This window comes from Thunnus albacares, chromosome 18 (assembly GCF_914725855.1).
Source record: "Thunnus albacares chromosome 18, fThuAlb1.1, whole genome shotgun sequence".
Taxonomy (NCBI): domain Eukaryota; kingdom Metazoa; phylum Chordata; class Actinopteri; order Scombriformes; family Scombridae; genus Thunnus; species Thunnus albacares.
This window is the reverse complement of record NC_058123.1, coordinates 1,144,227-1,165,830: the sequence shown is the minus strand read 5'-3', so window position 1 is coordinate 1,165,830 and position 21,604 is coordinate 1,144,227. Positions and strand designations below refer to the sequence as shown.

The following is a 21,604-nucleotide window of genomic DNA, read 5'->3' as shown; positions in this document are numbered from 1 at the left end:
TCAGCATCAGTCATTCCCTTTCAGCCATCATCTCTGGGTAATAGAAGATTGTTTTATTACATATTGCATTAATTTATATTCATCTATTGATCAGGTAATTTTAACATTAATGGCGTTAATGGATACCAGTCTGTCCCAGTACAGAGTCTGTATGATGAATGTTTAAAACCAGTCTGACCTTTTACATATAACTCACATTGGTGAGTGTGAGATGTTATGAATTGAATGGCACTTAATAATAATAATAGTAATACGGTTTATTTATATAGCACCTATCAAATTCAGAGATTACAAAGTGCTTTACAAACTGAAATATGATAAAAATATATTTTCAGAAGCGATATACAGGAAAAAAGTTCACTTTCAAAAGCTGTTTGATTGAAATGTGTTTTCAGACCAGCTCTGTTCTGGTGCACAAATTTAATCAGAATTTCTAGTTTTTGAGCGAGATGTTCATGAAGACAATCCAGAATATTTATATTGTTGCACTGAGTCAATAAGTTCACCATTTAGAGCATCAGAGGTTTGTCTGAACCAGTTTTAAATCAAACAAAGGCCTGCAGAAGGTCTGGTTGGTCTGTGGAACAAGATGGTATCATCTGCATAGAAACAGATATTACAGTGCTGAGTTGGAAAATTAACACTATTTATTTGTGAACGGCAGGAGGCCTAATATTGATCCTTGAGGGACACCTTCATCAATAGTTTGGGAGCTTGATGATATGCTGAAGAGAATATTAATTTTGTATTCAGTTTGATTTAGTTAAATATTTTATTTTAGTTTATTCATATGAAGACAGCTCTGAACTCTGAACTTAAATCGCTCGTATGTTCAGAACAAATGTTTGTGTGAAAGTTTCTTGCATGAGGTTCAGTGTCTGACAATAAGAAATATTAGAAAATAGGAGCTAAAAACTAGAAAATTGAATTGTATAACTCAACAATTGATCCAATATTTATCCAGAAAGTGGTCTTGGTAATCAGTAATAATAATACTCTCTTCTCATCAGTGAGGCTCCTTTAGATGAAACTCTGGTGAGAAACTGTGCAGCTGTTGTTGAAGATGCTGACAGAGACTCAATATTCCCCCTTCAGAGTCAAACTGGTTTCCAGCTGCTTTATCTTCGGCCTCTTCTCACCCGCCGGTGATTAAGTGTGTGACTCTTTAAACTCGTGGGCCAATCATTACACTCTTATCATCCTCAGCGCCGCCGGTGTCGATCTGTTTCCCATGAAACAGGAGAACAAGTGTTAAAGGAGCAAAACTACACAAAAATCAGGCTCAACGTTTACGTTTATTTCAGTAAAATCAGGAAAATCAACCTGCAGTCCAGATAAAAACTCACCTTTTATACAGAGTCACTTTAATTATTAATATAATGATACAATTGTTTTAACTCTGCTCTGTCTGGTTTTACTTATTTATTTTAGTTTTAATTATTTAATTATATCTTAAATTTCTCTGTAAAACACTTTGATCAACACCAGTTTCTTTATTAATAAACTTTATTTTATTATATATATATATATTATTTGTATGTACAGGGCAGTAGAGGTTTTAGTGTTTCTATTAGTATTATCTTTATTTTATTGTATTTTTTATATATATATTTATTTGAATGTACAGGGTAGTAGTGTATTAATATTACATGTGTGTGTGCAGGGTAGAAGGTAATAGTGTTTCTATTAATATTACATAGTTTATTTTATTGTATTTTTATTATTTTAATTTATCTTTTTATCTTGTATTTATGTCGTTGACTCTTTGGTTGTTTTTGTTTGTCATCAGTGTGTTTGTAAACTAATCTTCCTTCAGGATGATAATAAATAAAAAGAATACAACATAATCAACATTTACACTGTTTCCATTTCCTGTTATTACAGCTGTTTTTTTACTATATTATTAATATTTATCTGTTTATACAGCAGCAAACACTTCTGGAGTTATAGTTGTTTTATTAATAACCACTTATATCTGCTGACGGCTACATTATAGTGTGTTATAAACCATTGATTCACTTTTATAGACTGATTATTCATGTTTTTGTGTCTGTGGACTCCCTCAGAAACAAGATGCTGCATTTAAATCTTGATATAAATAAATATCCTTTAATCACAGGAGCAAACTGCTGAATTCCTGTGCCTTTGCGCAGACGTCCATCTCTTTTGAGCGTCTTGGTGTTTATAAAGACTCCATTACAGCGGAGAAACAACCTGCAGAAGCTTCTTTGAGGAGTTTTCTTGCGAGGCAACATGACTGGCTGACAGGGAGAAGGAGTGAGCAGGACAGGTTCATCTATTTGGAGATGGACAGAGCTCCCACGCTGGGGCAAACAGTCTATAACAGAATGTAAATGAAGTAGCCTGTGCCAACAAACCACTACTTTCTCTCTATCATGAATAAATATTAGTGGTTCTCACTCTGCTTGTTCTCCCACAAAGCCCCCTTGTGTGTGGCGTCACATTCCTCGCTTCCGGGTTGCTACACCGAGCGTCTTCATCGGCCTCGGCGGGGCAGGAACATGGAGGGAGGAGGAGGAGGAGGAGGAGGAAGGGCGGCTTGTTATCAAAGAGCCGGTTGGATGGTAAACACAAAGTCATTAACCTGCGACCCGGCTGGATGGCGTTTGGAGAGGAGATTCCCTTGAGTGTCAGGGGAGGTGTCAGGAGGAGACGGGCTCATCAAAGCGGCTTTACCATCAGAATCAGAGTGAAACTGAAGCTGCTGTTGACCCGGATAAATCTCCATTCATGTTTGTAACGTCCTCCAGAGAGAAGAGACAAAACCCCAGAGGAAGAAAGGCAGGAAATTAGAGAAATGAGGAAGAAAAAGAAGAATATTACTACTTCTAAATTCTAAATTCTTATTAGAATTTAGAAAAAAAAGACAGAATCCATCATTTCAGCAACTCCAACAAAACATCTGTTCATAATGCAGTGACAGCGTCCTCTAGCAGCTGTAGTGATGATGACGGGAACAAAGGAGGAGATCAGGTGACGTTATTATAGATCACTGTTCACTTCCTGTTTACAACCAACATGTTTTTTTGTAAGGAAGTGGCTGTTGGTACAGATTCCTCCATGTCAACAATCTGTTTATTGTTGGTACAGAATTATTATGCATGTGTTTTGGTGTTAATAGCACAAAATAGAGGAACATTTTTGTTTGCAGGTGATGCACCAATCCTTCCCCTGGTTCGGGTTCAAATGGTTATAAATGGTTTAGAAAGAAAAACCATCGTTTGGGTTAAATGCCCGATGTGATGGTCAAAATGTCGTGTTAGTGGTCTACAAGAGGTCCAGCAGAAATGCCCAGCAGGTCCAGTTGTTTCACAGAGCAGCCAGACAAGTTGTAGGAAGATCGTTTGAATCCGGGGCGGGAACGTTAGACGATGGCAGAAACACGAAAAGTGGGATTTCAGTTTGGAAACGTAACGATAGCTCCGAGCTAACAGAGGTCAGCGGGGCTTTAGATACCCGGTCGGTCAGGATGAGACTCAAACACGAGGATTTAATGGAGCAGAAGCTGTGATTTATACTTCCTGTTTTTCTAAACTCTGTTTGTTGTCTGAACAGCTGATAACAGAACAGCTCACAGCACAGTAAAGAGTCATCTGCAAACACTAAAAAATTAAGTTCAGTAGATTATAACCTGTATTTAAGGAAATATAATGACTATATTTCAACATATAACCACGTCTACTGGATGGCCTGGACATATTTCTCTGCAAAAAGGTCCAAACAGAGAGATACTTTATATAAATTACAGGTGTATATGTGGTTTAATGATGACTGGGCTACTTCATCCTGCAAACCCGGATTCATCTTTATCAACCGTAACAGTTATTATATCTAACAACATGTAAATAATGAGTAGCTGCTGCTGAAACAATTGCAACCATTATAAGGATCAACAATGGGGTTTGATTTAATGAGAGGAGTACTTTTAGGACAAGAAAATTATAAATATATAACAGATTTTTGCAATTCTCTGCCATCATTTTATTCCTGCCAGGAGTTAAACTTTCAAGTTTGGGAAAATAAAATTTACAGAAAGTGTAACTGAACATTTAACCGACTGAATCAGACACAAAAAAAACCAAATTCATTAAAAATAAATAAATAAATAAAAGACAGGTTTTGTTGGTTTGAGAGTTAGTGCAGGTGTTGTCTGAGCTCTGGTTGTGATACGTGTGAATGATGGTAATGACAGATTGGTCTCAGTGATATAAGTGGAGGGCAGACATCGGGATAAACCTGCTGATGTGCAGCAGCAGCAGCAGCAGCAGCAGCATGTGAAGAGTTGATTTGAGCGCTGTCTCTGGTGACAGACTGCTGTCTCTGAGCTTTAAATGGTTTCTCTGTCAGGGAGAATGGAGGGGATAAACTGCACTCTCCAATCCCCAGACCCATTTAGGGAAGCAGATGAAAAGGCAGACGGACAGGCTATACATGTTCTCCCACTTTTATTCAGCGCCAGCCAGCTGATAAACAAAACAGCAAATATCCACTGCATTTTTTGACAGCCACTTTTCACCTGCCACTCCACATAAAGACGCCGCCCGCCGGCCCCGCTCGGCTTTTTTTTCTCCTCCGTCGCTGTCAATCACCGCTCGGCCTCCCTGATCGCTGCTGCTTCACGTCTGCTCGCCGCTCTGATCGCCGCTCTGACAGCCGATTAATTCACATCAGCAGCTGAAAATAATTATGGCATTATGGGAACAGTAGTCATTATTTAGAACATGATTAAACGTTTCCGTGTCTATTGACTCGGGCCGGTGTGATTTATGCATTTGTTTAGTCAATAGTGTAGTTGAAATGATGTCATTAATTATGTATGGAGAGGCCTCCTCCTCCTCCTCCTCCTCCTCCTCCTCCTCCTCTGCTGCTGTTCACAGCCTGACAGATGTAAGAGCAGGAGTCATCATAGTTTAGGGAATTGCATGGTCCCACAATCTATCTCCAGCTCCATCTTTACACTCTTTATCTCCCTTTTATATTCTCTCTCCTCCTTCTCATTTAATGAACTTTAAGTCCTCAGCTGCAGGTTTTTTTAAGTCCTCGTTCATGTTCTGTGTTCCCGCAGCCTGATTAAAAGAGTAAAAAACACGTTTTGTTACGAAGGTCATGTTTCGTTTTCATGTTCGTCCTCTGTACTCTACGTGTCCACGACATGTTTAACATTATTATGTGCTTCTTAGATCAATGGTTCAGCGTTTACTGTCAGACCAGTATCACCATCAGCCGTCATGTTCCAGATATAAACATCTTCATATAATCAACTGGATCTGTCAGTGTTCAGGTTTAGATTGTTTGATTATTGTGATGTAATTTTATTGTGCAGCGAACGTCAACTGTTGCAGAATTGCTCCACATCTATTCTTTAAAATGTTGTACTCATGAATTGTGACAGATTTTGACTAAATGGAATATAAATACATAAAATACATAAACAAACAAGCTCAACAACAATTTTTTCCCTGAAAAATGCACAATTTGTTTGATCAGGATCAGGGTTAAAAATGCAGGATTTTCTTTGTAATTACCTGACGTTGCTGCTGTGATCTGATCTCACAGGAAACTCATATTAATTTACATAAAAATAACTCATTTTGTCTCATTACAGAAAGAAAATCATTGACCATGTGGACTCAGGGATGTTTTTATGAGTAAAATAAACATGTTTTTAATATTGATCCCTGATCAGATCGCAGCATATAAATACAGTTATCAGTGTTAAAGGCTACAGTCAGATATCAACGTGTTATTACAATCACACATGACTCTTCAGTCTTTATGTAAGCGGCTCTTCAGTCTCTACTATCCATCCTTCCTGTCAGTCTGTGGTCTTAGCCGGAGGTCAAAGGTCGCCTGCCGTCCTCTTGTCAAGTCTCCCTCGAGTAATTTCCATTTTAATGTCACACTTCCAATCTATCAAAGATGTGACGGACATCACACAGCGGCTTTAAGTCCTCTTCCCCTGAGATCTGACTGTTCACGATGATATCTCACTGTTTGACTCTTATTGTCTCTGCTGCTGCTGAGAGGCAGCAACAACCCTCACATTATTATTATTATTATTATTATTATTATTATTATTATTATTAATGCTTTAAAGACAGAGAGTCTTTTTCTTCACTCGTGTGACGTATTTCAGAGTGAAATATATATATATAGAAATATAAAGTTGTTGTTTTAATTAAAAGGATTAAATTCTTCAGAGTTGTAGAGGACTGTCGACCTTCGTCACCACGATGTTAAACCAGAAGACGTTTGTTATTTCAGGATCATGTGACGAACGCTGGCTCATGTTATTTACATGTAATCATTATAAAAAGACAGTGAAGCTTTGATCAGAACATTGTCGTCTTCATGTGTGCAGGGAACAAACAGTATATCAGCAGAGTTTAATCTGTAAAAATGCAGAATATTTCATCAGTTGATGGTAAGTTTTATATGTAAAATCTGACTAATTTTTAAAACAGCTGCGCTCCAGATGCTCGTCAGGAACAAAGGAAACAATCAGAAGTGAGAATAGTTTTGTCGCTATGGAGACAGATATCAGACAGATGTTACCATGTTACACCTCAGTTATTCTACCTGCTCAGTGATGCTGATCAGTGCTGATTCATGTCGATTAAAGACTGAACCAGTGAAAACCTGAAGAACAAAAATAAAACATACAATCAAACATTCACACATGTAAATTAAATTAAATCAGAAACATCAGATGTAGCAGCAGCTGTTAGAAAACTACTGTAACGAGTAAAAAGTAGTTCATGTTTGTATTATTAGTATAAAGATCTGTTCACACCAGGAAGTGATTCAGTGAAATTAATCTGCCTGTTTTAGTGAAAAATTTGGTCGTAGTCATGGTGACGTAGTGACCTGCAGCACTAACCGCTAACTCGCTAACTCGCTAACTCGCTAACTTGCTAGCACTAGTCGATCACAGAAGCTACTGGAGTTTCTTTTTTAATTGTCTCTCTACTTTGTGTTCACTTTCCCCTCATTCTGTTCGCTACTGTTCACTATTTCATTCAAGAAAGAGTCACTGAAGAGTGAAAATAAAGATCTCTGATCTCCGAGCCTGTTAGCTTAGCTCTGTCGCTAACATTGATGTGATGGGAGATTAGCTTAAAATGGAAATACTAAAGTGTATTAGCAAAATACACTCATAATACACTATTCAGATACAACTAAACTCTTTGAATGTATGAATTTAAATACTATTATAACATATATAACATGTGATAACAACAGACAGTTTTCTGGCTCTCTGCTGTCAACTCACATATAACAACAAGTTACGTTCAGATACGATTAAACTGCAACATCAAATATGATTTGCAGGAAGCGTTTCGCTGCGTTCACGTTTTCTATTAACATGATGAGAAAATGTTGTTAATTAATGTATTCAGCAAGTTAATAAAGTGTTGATGAGTGAAATGTTCAGACACAAAGTACCTGGTTGATTGTTACAGTAAAATATCGGATCCAGTAGAAACTACAGCGATGTATAAAACAGTTCCTGGTTGTGTTGAGACTCACTTTGTCTCTGTTTAATACTGAAAACATCTGCAGACTGTATGTGTGTATTCTCTGATTGTGTTTAGACACATCTGGGTTAAAGTTCAGGAAAGATTCACTGGGATTCTTTGGGGGAAACAGTTTAATCGTTGAGCGTCGTGTAAAAAAGAAATGAGATACAAAAATGTTAATTTTGCAAAACATTCAGACGTGTGAAGTTGATGACAGATGATAAAATCTAAATATCCACATGTGATATCTTCATCACAATCACAACAGTCATCAGTATCATTCTTTACAGTGAATCACTCAGACTTTAATTACTTTACATTAACGTGTGTGTGTGTGTGTGTGTGTGTGTGTGTGTGTGTGTGTGTGTGTGTGTGTGCGCGCGCGCTGCTGCTTCACACACCATCACTCCTCCTGTCAGAGAAACCTTAGCATGTAATGTTGATATTTCACAAACAGAATGATGTTTTCAACATTGTGAGAGATGGCTGGTTCCAGTCGCTGCCTTCCCCTCATGCCTGACTCGGGATATTAATGCGCTCCAGTAACTGTTAATTTCACTTTGGAGAAGTGATTTATGGGTAGACGGCGAGCAGAGGCATAATCTAATTGAGACCAGAATGGCTGTTTCTCACACAGTCACGCCTGCACCTTCCAGATGGGGCACCGTGATTAATGCATAATGAGCAAATAATCCATGAAATTAATATAAAAACTATTCTTCAGCTCTTCATGGAGAGGAGAATAAATACAAATAGGAATCAAAGTGTTTTTCTCTTTTTTACACACTTGAAGGGAGAGCAGCAGGCGGCACGATCAATGGAGAGAAGCAGCATAATCAATCTGAGATTGGACTGTCTGTCTCGCTTTATAAAACAATAAGCAGCAGGGAGGAGGTTTCTGCACCATTAATGTCTTCATCATCATCTTCAAACGTCTGCATCCCTCAAATGACCTGACAGGAAGGAGACGGGCACACACACACACACACACACACACACACACACACACACACACACACACACACACACACACACACACACCAGGCTGATGTTTGAGGAATCTTAACAGGAAACAGGTTTCAGATCAATAAAGAAGGAAACAGAAGCTCTTTGTGGATTTTTGTTTATGATGAGAGAACAAACTAAATGAAAGTATTAAAGCAGCAAACAGCTGTTTATGTTTGTTTGAACCCTGTCAGGTGATCAGCTGATTACAGCAGCCGACTCACTGTTAGACTCTTTTATTTTGTGTTATTTCTTTAGAGGATGAAGGTCTGATGGTTCAGTTTTCATGGTTTTGTTTGTTAGTTTATGGAAGCTCGTTGTGTGTTTGACCTCCAGACTCTCATAGTTTTGGTTCATTTATCTATTTACTTCTTATAAATAAAGTAATCGTCAGGTGTCTTCATATGTTGGCCGTAACAAACACCAACATGATTATATATTTTTATGACATAATGTTCACTGACAGTTTAGATTTGTTAAGAACTTTGAGCTGCATTTTGTGTTTGAAACTTTTATTATGATGATTAATATTATTATTATTAGGGTTCAACCTTTCTGTGTTCACACCGGTTTATGTTTATATTGTTTGTATTAGTTATAAATATTAATCCTGCATGTTATAAACACTTTGTAAATGTAAACAGGAAGTGCTTGTACAGTAGTTGATATGATGCTGTTAATCAGATAAACCAGTTATAGATGTTTCTGATCAATATTGAGTCCAAACAGCCGTCAAATGTTCTGAATATAATCTGTGATCAAACATACAGGCTAATATTTATTATTATATTTATTTATCATCATTCATCCAAAAGAAAAACATTTAATCTTCCCCAAATCTAGAACATGTGATTTAGTCCAGAATCTTTTCTTCTTCTTCTTGTGTTTGTTTATTGTTGTTTATTGTTGTGTTTTATGCTCATTTATTAGTTGCCATAATGTTTGAATGTTTGTCATATTGTAACATTTAGAAGAACATATAAACATTGATTTAAATCTTCTTTCTGCTGAAACACTCGCAGCTGTTTGTTGATGATTTTAGTTCAATATTCAAAAAGTCAACAGTTAAATAACTGAAGCAACAATCTAAACTGCAGAACTGTTAAACTATCAGTCAATCACTTAATGGACAACTATTGATCATCAATAAATTAAAGCTTCTCAGATATTTCTGTATGAACTTTTCTTTGGTTGTAACAGTTTAACACCTTTTGATGTTTTTTTTCTCTTATTTAAATATTGAATAATGTTGATGCAACCACAATGTGGAAGCTAATCAGGATCCAAATAAATAAATAAGTAATAAATAATCATAAATAAGTTTAAGTCACTGTAAACTGAATATTTTTGGGGGTTTCTGTTGGGAAAGTTTTTCAGTTTTCTTATAGTTGAAACGATGAATCGGCTCCTTTATGAAACTGCTCAGATCTCCACAATCAGCAATAAACGTGATTTAGAGCCGTCATCAGAATATCTCACATCTGCACGTTTAAAGTGTACTTGAGAAGACGGATGCTGGACGAAGGAGGGACGACGGGAGAAGAAGAAGAAGAAGAAGAAGAAGAAGAAGAAGTGTCCCGTTTATCGATCGACAAAACCAAAACGTCTCCATCCCGAAGCGGCAGCTGCTTCTCCGTCAGATAAAGATCCATAACACTAAACGCTGACACCTTTCTGCAGAACATCCTGTATTGATTTTTACATAAGAATTCATCTTTCTGCATTAGAACACAGAACGTTTGGAACAAAGACCAATCAGGTGTATTTATCAGTCTGTGATTTATGTGTCATCATTGAGCGGGGGGCCGTTAGACGTGTCGGCGGGGTGAAAGTGTGTCGGCGGTAATGAACTATGTGTTTAATGTAGAGGTGGGGGTGGTGGTGGTGGTGGTGGGGGGGGGGGTTCACTGTTACATCACAGTATTTATTTGCTCAGTGTGACTCCGGACTGCACTGACCTGCATAGCTTACATTTCACACATAAGCCATTTACTCAGCTGGAGCAGAGAGCTGTGAAGCTGTGAAGCTCACATCCACAGAATCAGTGTCAGCAGGTTCTTATCAGTCATGTGGGAAGTGTCCCATAACCTCAACAAGTTAACCTCCGCTTCACCATCACAGGACCTGCGGTGTGGCGCCAAAAAACCCACCTCCACTCATCAGCTCAGGACAGAAACAAAGCTGCCCTCTGCAGATGATGTTCACAGGCAGCAGTTATTACTCTCTTGATGCTGTGTGACGCGTGAGGGCAAAAAACACGCTGTTTATTCTGCTAACAACAGCGTGATATCAGGTCTCCCACAGCATTTATATCCTGCTCTGATATCAGATGTTAAACATGGTCAAAGTTCCAAAACTTGAGGTTAAAGTCTGTTGATTCTCCACATCGCTGCACCGGGTCACATGTTCCTCCATCATGAAGAGTTTGGTCATGTTAGTTTGTTTAGAAACCAAAGACTAATAACAGCGATCAGATAGTAAACCTCAGCGGTAGAAAATAACCAGAATACTCCGGTAACATATGTAGAAATGCTGCCTGCAAGTCAAAACCCGGGGCTTCAACCCAAACATGTTGACGTTCGCTCATCGTACATGCCCACAAACAGCCGTCTGTTCTGTAGCTTTGGTTGCTAAGGTGATTGCTAAGGTGGTTGCTAAGGTGTTTCCATGTGTTGTTCAGCTCCAACATGTACGGATGGATTTGAGAAATTGACATTTGGAGTAAAGAAGGAGAAAAAGAAGTGAAATCCTGCTACTATAGTTTGTTTACGTAGCCTCCGGAGTCGGAGGAAGCTTCCTGAAAGCTGACCAATCAGAACAGAGTGGGCTCATCAGGAGGCGGGGCTTAAAGAGACAGGAGCTAAAACGGCCTGTTTCAGACAGAGGCTGAACTGAGGGGCTGCATAAAGGACCAGTAGAAGATAAATAAGGAGTTTTTATTCCAGTAGAGCCCCAGAATATAAATATAAAGCTGGAGATGTGCAGAAAATGTGTCCTTTTTCCTTTCTCCTTTTTCTGAACATTTAAGCCACAGCAGCATCTCTCACTAACCTGAACACACACAGGACTCAGGATGTGAACCTGGTCTCTGCTGTCCTGCATCTTGTATGTTGACCTCTGACCTCCCACTGCAGAGACACATATATAGAAACGTAGCTTCATTCATTCCACTAAACGTTCGCCAACACAACGTCACTGGGAAACTGTTTCTAGGAGACACTTCCTGAGAGAAATACGACACTTCATCTCTCTGTTCCAGCAAATACTCAGTGATCCAGAACTAAATAATAATATGAATGAAGGAGAAGAGTGATCACCTGTAAACTTGTGATCCTGAAGTCTGTTTGTTCTATAAAATGTCAACAAACGGTTCTAAACTCAAAGATAAACTTCACACTGGAGAAGTTTGAACTGATGTAAAAGAGAATAATTCAGAATAAGAAGAGATGAAACTGACGTGTTAAACTGCCAGAACATTTACGTAACAAAGGTTCAGGTCTGAAAGAGTCTTAAATGTTTATAAAAGTAAAGTTGCAAAATGTCTCTGACAAACTTTCACTGGTAAAATATTTCATTATTCTTCCAACAACATCCAACCGAAGCAGATAAATACATGATAAATGTATTTTGTATTTATGTTTAGACAGTTAAGCTTCAGGAACATAATCCAGACAGCAACATTTCACATAATGTCGAGGAGACGGCGTCTTTATAGATGAATAAATGTTAATAAGATCATTAATGATGTATCAATATGCTGATATTCCTCCGTTAACGTGATGATGATGATGATGATGATGATGATGATGATGGTCTTCATGTCCAGGCCGAGAGCTTCTCTCTCAGTAAATACCTGCGGATGGATCGGACACACTCATTGGCTGTAAAATGAGGTCACATGTCTTTTATAGACTCGCCGCCACGAACATGTGAAGACGTCTAACCTGAATTATTCAGACCGACTGTCACGTCAGTCGTCACCTGCTGGAGGGAGGAAGTATTGAACCGTCGCAGGCTCCTCCGGGCTGATCGAGATGATCGATTGATAGATTGATCCCTCAGAATGTGGACATATTGGCTCTACAGCTTCTCTACCAGCAACCCTTCACATCAGAGAATCTGGAAACAGACAAATATTCATGATTCCTGCTTAATAAATGACTCTTAAACCATCATTCAAATCCAGAATAAGTTGAACTGCAGGCGTCCAACTTCCCTGTAGAGCTGCGACGATTAATCAATTAATCAATTAATCAATTAATCAAACATGATGTTTCCAGCTTCATCATATATGACAGTAAATTAAATATCTTAATATTTTAGGTTCTTAGTGAAGAAAAACAAACTGACTTTACTGAGAAACTGTGGAAAGAATTTTTCACTGTTTTCTATCATTTCATCGATAAAACGATTAAAAATAATCGTGCGTTGCAGCTCTGCTTCACTGTAAAGTTCATCCTCAGTGTTTGTGCGCTGAAGGCTTCATGATTGGCTCCAGACTAGCTGTGATGTCATAAATCCTGCAGGTGTTGTCTGTTAAGTGTATCGAGGTAACACAGCGGTGACTGAACCTCCGGCTGCTGATGGAAGCTCTGATATCTGCAGTATTATGATTATTATGAAGCGGGTGTCTGTGGTGACTTTCCCGCCATGGACGTGTTTTCCATCACCGTCTCCGTCTCTGTCCTCTGCTTGTCTCTCTGTGTGTCATGCATGTGTAAACAGCTGCAGGTGTGTGTGTGGGAGCTGAGCTTTGGCTGAGCGGTCAGTGCAGTCATCTGTGATCTGGATCAGACGGAGAGTCGAGACTCTGCAGAATAGTTTATTTTAACACTTTAATATCCTAAAATTAGAGGTTTAATGAAAACAAAGACAGGATTGTTAAACCTATTTCCACTTTAATTCAAATACAAATAATTTTGCTGCCTCAACAAATACAGATAAATATATAAATCCTGATCTCTGATCGTCTGTTTGGGTCCCTGGGAGGTCGACTGAGGTCCAAACCTGCAGTTACAGCTTAACGCCATATGGTGACACCAAAGAGAACGAAATGGACGTTTCCCAGATTGTTACTTTAAGGTGAAATCAGGGAAACTTTCAAAATAAACTGCAGAGAGACGAACATTTAAATTCCCTTTAAACGTCTGTCGATCGACTAACAGATGAATTGATTAGTTGTGTTTAACGTCAGAGACGGACCTGCTGTGTGTGTTTGGACCAGCGGCTGCAGCTGATTCCCAGACTCTCTTTGTTCCTCTGACCCCCCCCCTTCCTCCTCCTCCTCCTCCTCCTCCTCCTCCTCCTCCTCCTCCTCTGCCTCTGTCTCGGGCCCCTGGTGATGCCCAACAGGGGCCCCTTTGTAATCCTATAAAGTGGAAAAATACCAATTTGTAACAATTTGTCTCACAGCAGTGTTAAAGTGTGCTTTGGTCACTCCTCTGTTTAAACCGCCCCCATGACACACAGCCGGTTACCCATCATGCACCACTGCTGCACAGCCGCAGCACTGTTTGTTGCAACAAACTCTTTGTGATCAGCTCAACTAAAAGGTACTTTTTTTTCTGTTTTATTTGAATATATTTTTAGAGTCCTGACAAAATTAAAATGATCCAGTAAAAAGACGACGTGAGTGTTTGTTTCCGTGTCTGAATAAGAAGACGACACAACGTGATGACGTCATTAAAGGAGCGACAGTCAAAGCTCAAACCGTTTCTGTTAGTTTCATGTGTTGATGTGAGGAAGGTTACAGCCTCCTCATCATCATCGCTCCACACAGATCTGATGTTTTCAGCTCTTCATGATGTCATCATTTATTCACTCCGTCTGTTTAATTTTCATCCACACAGCTGCTGATACAGCTCAAAACAACAGGAAACACTTTTTGAAGATGTTTCAACTTTCTTTTGAATTTTCAGTGTTTCCACTTTTTTTATGCTCAAATTAAAAATGTGTTTTAAAAACAGGAAACACACCTGAGAGCGAGTGTGCATGATGTTAGCTAACATATTCATTCCTGTCGTGTATTCAGTGTGAAAGAAATACTGCAGTAAAATACCAAAGAGATTAAATCCTGGTTGACGTCACATGAAGTGCAGGTAAAACAAAATCACTAAATACAACAAGATCATCTTTAACAGCAGAGTAGCTCACATGAAGTTGGATGCTAATGTTGCTAATTTTAGCTACAAGGTTGTTTAGTTATGAGGACGTGTTGCATCATTGGCTCACAGACCTGAGGCCTCACAGAGCTGCTAGCATGTTTGTAGACTCTTAATCTGGTTTGATAATCCCACAAACACTTTAAAAGATATTTAGACTTTTTTTTCATTCATGTTTTTTTTACGTCCAGATTGAAAATGAGTTTACAACATGAAGATGGAAACACACTGAATAAACATGAAGCAGAAATATCTTAAGCCGTGTCCTTGTGGGGGCCTTGAACCCTAGTTTGGGAACCATTTTCCTGTATAAACGCTGCAGAAGAAGCAGACGAACGCTGAGAACAAACAAGAGTTAAACTGTGTGTTTGAATGTTTAAATGCTGCTGCAGTGAATTCAGCTCCGCTCTGACAAAAAGGTTTGAAGTCACCGAGAATAAAGACAAGATAAATATTAAGAGTCCGCGGGGCGGGACGGCATCCGTACGACTGGAAATCTGATTACTGAATCGTCTTAAAGACAGATGAAGAATTTATAATTGAATGATAAACAAATTGTAATGATAATGTCTCAGAGAGCAGCAAGAAGGACTTTCTTAAAGGAAACCATCAGAGAATTAAATACTTAAACATCGATCCATTTTCCTGCAGAGGAGCCGGCAGCGAACACAACACACACACACACACACACACACACACACACACACACACACACACACACCACACACACACACACACACACACACCACACACACACACACACAGCTGAATAGTCGACTTGTTTCTATATAAAAATACTCAACATTATTATTATCTTTTATATATTTTACTGTTTTCTAAAAATCTATTTTATTGGTTTTATTATCACTATTTCATCATTTTTATTTCTTTAGTCTCAAATTCTTTGTACATTTTTACATTCAGTCTTATTATCAGCCTGTCAGTCATCAGTCTGAAGCTCTTTGAATTGCACTGAACTGAATGAAAGTTTGATTGATCGATTTAATACAATAAACCTTTCCTTTGATTAGTAAGGAATAAGTAATCTGATCAGAATTTATCAGATTTAACCTCTCTGGGAGCAGAGTCGCTTATTTTAACTTTTAGGGGTTTTTATGCTGTTTCATGCTTCAGTTTCATGCACAACACTTTGTTTACAGTCTTATTTTTGTTTGTTTGTTGTTTTTGTGTTTCTGGATGTTCATGTTTTATGTTTTATGTTTACACTTTGAATCTGTGAGTTTTTGTTAGTTTTCTAGGTGAACATGTGGAAACAGTGTTAAATTATAACAGTTTCACAGTGTTATCAAGTATTTATTAACTGTTTTCTCACATGTAGAAAAGTTTTAAAACAGTTTATTGATGTGTTGATTTATTGATGATTATATATAATGACAAATATATATAATCATGTTCATAGTTTCATCTGTGAAGCACTTTGAAATGTGAAGAAATACTGTAAAAATGTGTATATTGTGTTTATATGTAGTTTAATAGTTGATAGTGTATAAATGTGTATATTGTGTTTATATGTAGTTTAATGGTTGATAGTGTATAAATGTGTATATTGTGTTTATGTAGTTTAATAGTTGATAGTGTATAAATGTGTATATTGTGTTTATGTAGTTTAATAGTTGATAGTGTATAAATGTGTATATTGTGTTTATATGTAGTTTAATGGTTGATAGTGTATAAATGTGTATATTGTGTTTATATGTAGTTTAATGGTTGATAGTGTATAAATGTGTATATTGTGTTGATGTAGTTTAATGGTTGATAGTGTATAAATGTGTATATTGTGTTTATATGTAGTTTAATGGTTGATAGTGTATAAATGTGTATATTGTGTTTATATGTAGTTTAATGGTTGATAGTGTATAAATGTGTATATTGTGTTGATGTAGTTTAATGGTTGATAGTGTATAAATGTGTATATTGTGTTTATATGTAGTTTAATGGTTGATAGTGTATAAATGTGTATATTGTGTTTATGTAGTTTAATGGTTGATAGTGTATAAATGTGTATATTGTGTTTATATGTAGTTTAATGGTTGATAGTGTATAAATGTGTATATTGTGTTTATGTAGTTTAATGGTTGATAGTGTATAAATGTGTATATTGTGTTTATATGTAGTTTAATGGTTGATAGTGTATAAATGTGTATATTGTGTTTATGTAGTTTAATGGTTGATAGTGTATAAATGTGTATATTGTGTTTATGTAGTTTAATGGTTGATAGTGTATAAATGTGTATATTGTGTTGATGTAGTTTAATGGTTGATAGTGTATAAATGTGTATATTGTGTTTATATGTAGTTTAATGGTTGATAGTGTATAAATGTGTATATTGTGTTTATATGTAGTTTAATGGTTGATAGTGTATAAATGTGTATATTGTGTTGATGTAGTTTAATGGTTGATAGTGTATAAATGTGTATATTGTGTTTATGTAGTTTAATGGTTGATAGTGTATAAATGTGTATATTGTGTTTATATAGTTTAATGGTTGATAGTGTATAAATGTGTATATTGTGTTTATATGTAGTTTAATGGTTGATAGTGTATAAATGTTTATATTGTGTTTATATGTAGTTTAATGGTTGATAGTGTATAAATGTGTATATTGTGTTTATATGTAGTTTAATGGTTGATAGTGTATAAATGTGTATATAGTGTAAATACAGTCAGATGTGTAGCTCTCTATAGAACGTACTACAGTGTATCTACAGGAACGAGTCATAGAAATGCAGCAGGAAGCTTTCGTCTTGTGTTTTGGTTGAATATAGATGTATTTCAGTATGAATACATGTTAGTGTTTGAACATAAACTGAAGAGTTTGGAAGTGAGGATGTAAACATGTCTGTAATTGACAGTTTGAAGAGTTTTGAACATGTGGACTCGGTGTTGAACTGTGCAGGTAACCAATCAGAAAAAACCTGTACTAGTTTCTGTAGTGTTTCTAAATGTTAAATAGTGGAAGTTAAAATAAAGTTTAGTGGTTTATAAAGTTACCCGTTAGCGTTTTGCATGCGGGCCGGCAGGAGGTGACGGGGTCAACAGGATCCTTCAGCTCCTGAGTGAGGAGACGGAGGCTCGGGGTGACATAACTAAAGAGGCATTAACACCCGGTTGCGACATCACTAAACAAACGTCGGGGCCTCGGCGAGCATGGGAAACAGCATTATAGAGCTGCGGTGAATCAAGTGAGAAAACAAGGCACAATTTAAGCCTTGTGTCGAGCTGCCTGTCTCCACCTCCATCTGCACGCAGCTGACAACTTTCTATCATGTATACCAACTTTCCCAGGCAGCAGCAGCTCCATAAAAGGGGCTTTCCCTGCGTCGGACTCATAAATCAGAGCGGCGGGGAGCTCTCTGCCTGCAGACACAACAAGTTGACAGTGTTCAGGTTTCTGCAGAGAAAGCTCTGCGATAATCTGATCTGCTGTGTGCTGCTGGTGGCGTTCACGGACTGTAATCGATTACACAAAAGATCCTCCAGATAGTCTAAAATAGAAACCGAGGCGAGATTTATCAAGAGTTATGATAATTGTTAACATTTATGGAAAAACAATGAAACTGTCCAAGCTAAAGCTGCTAAATAGTTTCATGGGAAAAACAGTTGAAAGGACAACTGTGGTTAATTTTTAATCTCGCAGAGACGCTCAAATTTGTAGAAAACATCCAGTGAGAATCAGCAGAGACCAACAGTCTGAAGCTGTGATGCCTGTTCAGATGATTGTTTATTATCAGGCAGAATGTGAGATTCATTTCTCACCTACAACGTCTTCACAAACAGAGTTTGTCAGATCATTTAAGACACATTTTTAGCAGCGTAGCATTGGTCCAACACTCTGGTTCAGACTGAAATATCTCATAAACTATTAGATGGATTGATATGAAGTTTCTGTGTTTTCTGGAAGACTTTTTAAGACCTTTTTGTAGAATGTAATTTAACACCTGTAATCTAATGTAACTGACTGTTTCACAGTCAATGAATGACAATAAGGCCAACAATTATTTATTAAAGGATCATTCTGGTGATTTTCATGTTAGTTTGTTTAGAAACGGCTCCAAAGACTAATAACAGCATCATGTTTTCAGTCTCCAGAGAGTAGTTCTGTGTAAGGCAGACGCTACTGAGCATGTGCAGGAACACGGTTCTGTTCACAGCTTCATTAGCTTGTTGTGCTACATATCACAACCTCTCTTTGAGAGATTTATAATGTAGTACAAAGTCAAGAGGCTTTGACTTTATATTTATGAGTTATTGTGTGTTTACATGCACATTAGTATCCTGATTAGTCAGGTTTTTGAAAAACAAAAGTACCAAAAATATCTCAACAACTATTAAATGGATTGCTATGAAATATCGTTCAGGGTTTCTGCAGTTTTGAAGAGCTATTTAATACGACATAAAATGCAATTTAACACCTTTTTCACAGTAAAAGAATGACACAAAACCAGCAGGGACAATAAGTTAAGTGCATTAATTGGTGACGGTTTATGGGAAGAGAAGATGGATTATCGTGACTTCATGCATGAATTCATTCCTGACCTGGAATGTACGAGATTGAAGAGAATCAGAATCAGCTTTTTATTGGTCAGGCATGTTTGAACACACGAGGGAATCTGACTCAGTGTGTGTGTTCGCTTATACAAATGTACCGAAAGATACACAAACAGAAGACACACAGTTAAACAAGCACAGCAGACTAACAGGGAGAAGCAGATACAAACATATGATACTGTTATTTACAGGCATGTGGGTGGAAAAGATACACAACAATGGACAGCAACATACATACAGTGTCTATATATACAGGTCTAACTGTCACTGTAAACTATGCAGTTAATGTAATAAGTTATTTAAGTGTATACAGTGGGTTACAGTATACATATGATGATATATATACATTTTCACTGGTATGTACAGTCATTTACAGTTTATTGCTCATTGCACTATTTGAAACTGAATGTGATTTATATATATTATTAATCGAAGTATTGGTAACTCCTGGTTACTGCACAGGGATCATTAACTGTGATGGTGTGTGGAGGAGCAGGAGCAGGTTGTGTTTGGGGTCTGCAGTGATTTTTTCCAGGTGTGCAGGTCCTGGATGGAGGGCAGGATGGAGGCACTGACTGCGGTATCTCGTTCACGTCTTTATCACAAGAACAATACGTTTGTTTAATGCAACAACTAAGATATTTCAATCATCATAATTTGAGTTATTAGTGATGTTCATGATGTTCATTCAGAGTTCAGCCTGCAGTTAAAAGGACAGACTGAAAAACTGACCAGTAGTGCAAACACATTACTTTATATACCTTTTAGCTAAAATCTTGACCTGTCATTGATCGATTTAACCTTTAACCATCATTTTCTGAATTGGCTCTTTGCTGATTCTCCTGCTTTAAACTGGAGCAGCAGAATAAAAAAAAAAATGTAAAACTTGTAACAGTTTTATGATTTGTTAAGTGTGTCGTTCATTGTTCTGGCAGAGCGCTGTAATAATCACTTACATCCATTAAAAGAACTGCTGAAGCTTTCACGGACGCCGCCGCCGCCGCCATTAACGTCACAGATATTAGGAAAAAGTCGTCAATATTCACATGTATTGATGGAAGTGTCCAGATAACATGTGAGCTCAGTTTTAGTGCAGATTCCCTCTTTAAAGAGCATGAACTCCAGCCAGCCTCACTCCAGCCAGCGCTAATATCCCAAATGCTTCTTATGACCTACTTATGAAGTCAACCTCAGAGAATCTATTGATCCGATCGGCCAATGATGGGACGTGTCTGTGCCGAATCAGAGAGGAGCCCCAACAGAGAGAGCGGCTTAAGTGCCTCCCTGTACTTCCCTTATGACCAGACGCTGCCCCGGGTCAAAGGTCAGAGGTCGGGAACCCACCCAAGGTCACCCCGCATTAACATTGCACCAGAGTTAATTCAATTTCCAGACAACACAGCTTCTACTAAAATGAAATCCTTTCAAACAGCGGTTGATTTTGAGCGGCGGTGCAGAGGGGAAGCTAATCGAATGAAAGTCTGATTTAACTGCCAAAGTATTTTCTCTGCGTATTTAATCAATACTTTAAGACTCATAATACCCCGGGTCAGCGGCGGAGAGATTTCCATAATCGATCAGAGGAGGTTCTCAAGTTCAGCAGGTTATTGTGCCTCTCCCTCCCGCCTCATTTTTCATAGAGTTATTTATTGTCAGGGTGTCTGTCAGCTGGTGGAAATAGAGCCGCCGCCACCGTCTGATCCTGCGGCTGCTGTGACTCTTCGTGTGAAGTACTTTTACTACCTGATCCACGTGTTAAAGAGGACATATCACACACATTTCCAGGTCTATATTATATATCTATGTGTAGAGACCAGGATCTTTCTCTGACCTTAAAGGACATATTCTGCACATTTCCAGCTCTATATTTATATTCTGGGGCTCTACTGGAATAAAAACTCCTTATTTATCTTCTACTGGTCCTTTATGCAGCCCCTCAGTTCAGCCTCTGTCTGAAACAGGCCGTTTTAGCTCCTGTCTCTTTAAGGCCCCGCCTCCTGATGAGCCCACTCTGTTCTGATTGGTCAGCTTTCAGGAAGCTTCCTCCGGCTCCGGAGGCTACGTAAACAAACTATAGTAGCAGGATTTCACTTCTTTTTCTCCTTCTTTACTTCAAATGTCAACTTGTCAAATCCATCCGTACATGTTGGAGCTGAATCACATCTGAAATATGAGAGTGGACGACGTGGACAACCTCAGAAATAAAGATTACAGAACAGATGCACGTTTATGGACATGTGACGAGCAAAAAAAACTTTACAAACAAAGCGTTCAGAGCAGGTTGAAGCCCGTTTAACATCCGACATCTGACTCTAAACTCAGTTAGG

At 37.9% G+C, this 21,604-nt stretch overlaps 2 long non-coding RNA genes across 2 annotated transcripts; one reads left to right on the top strand and one right to left on the bottom strand.

The window, feature by feature from the left end:
• Positions 1-2,144: 2,144 nt before the first annotated feature.
• Positions 2,145-2,512, bottom strand: LOC122968207. The gene is made up of 2 exons (XR_006398782.1): positions 2,422-2,512; positions 2,145-2,338 (listed from the first exon to the last, which is right to left on the bottom strand). It is a non-coding gene; the product is annotated as an uncharacterized LOC122968207 (long non-coding RNA).
• Positions 2,513-2,908: 396 nt separating this feature from the next.
• Positions 2,909-9,872, top strand: LOC122968205. The gene is made up of 2 exons (XR_006398780.1): positions 2,909-2,994; positions 8,335-9,872. It is a non-coding gene; the product is annotated as an uncharacterized LOC122968205 (long non-coding RNA).
• Positions 9,873-21,604: the final 11,732 nt, after the last annotated feature.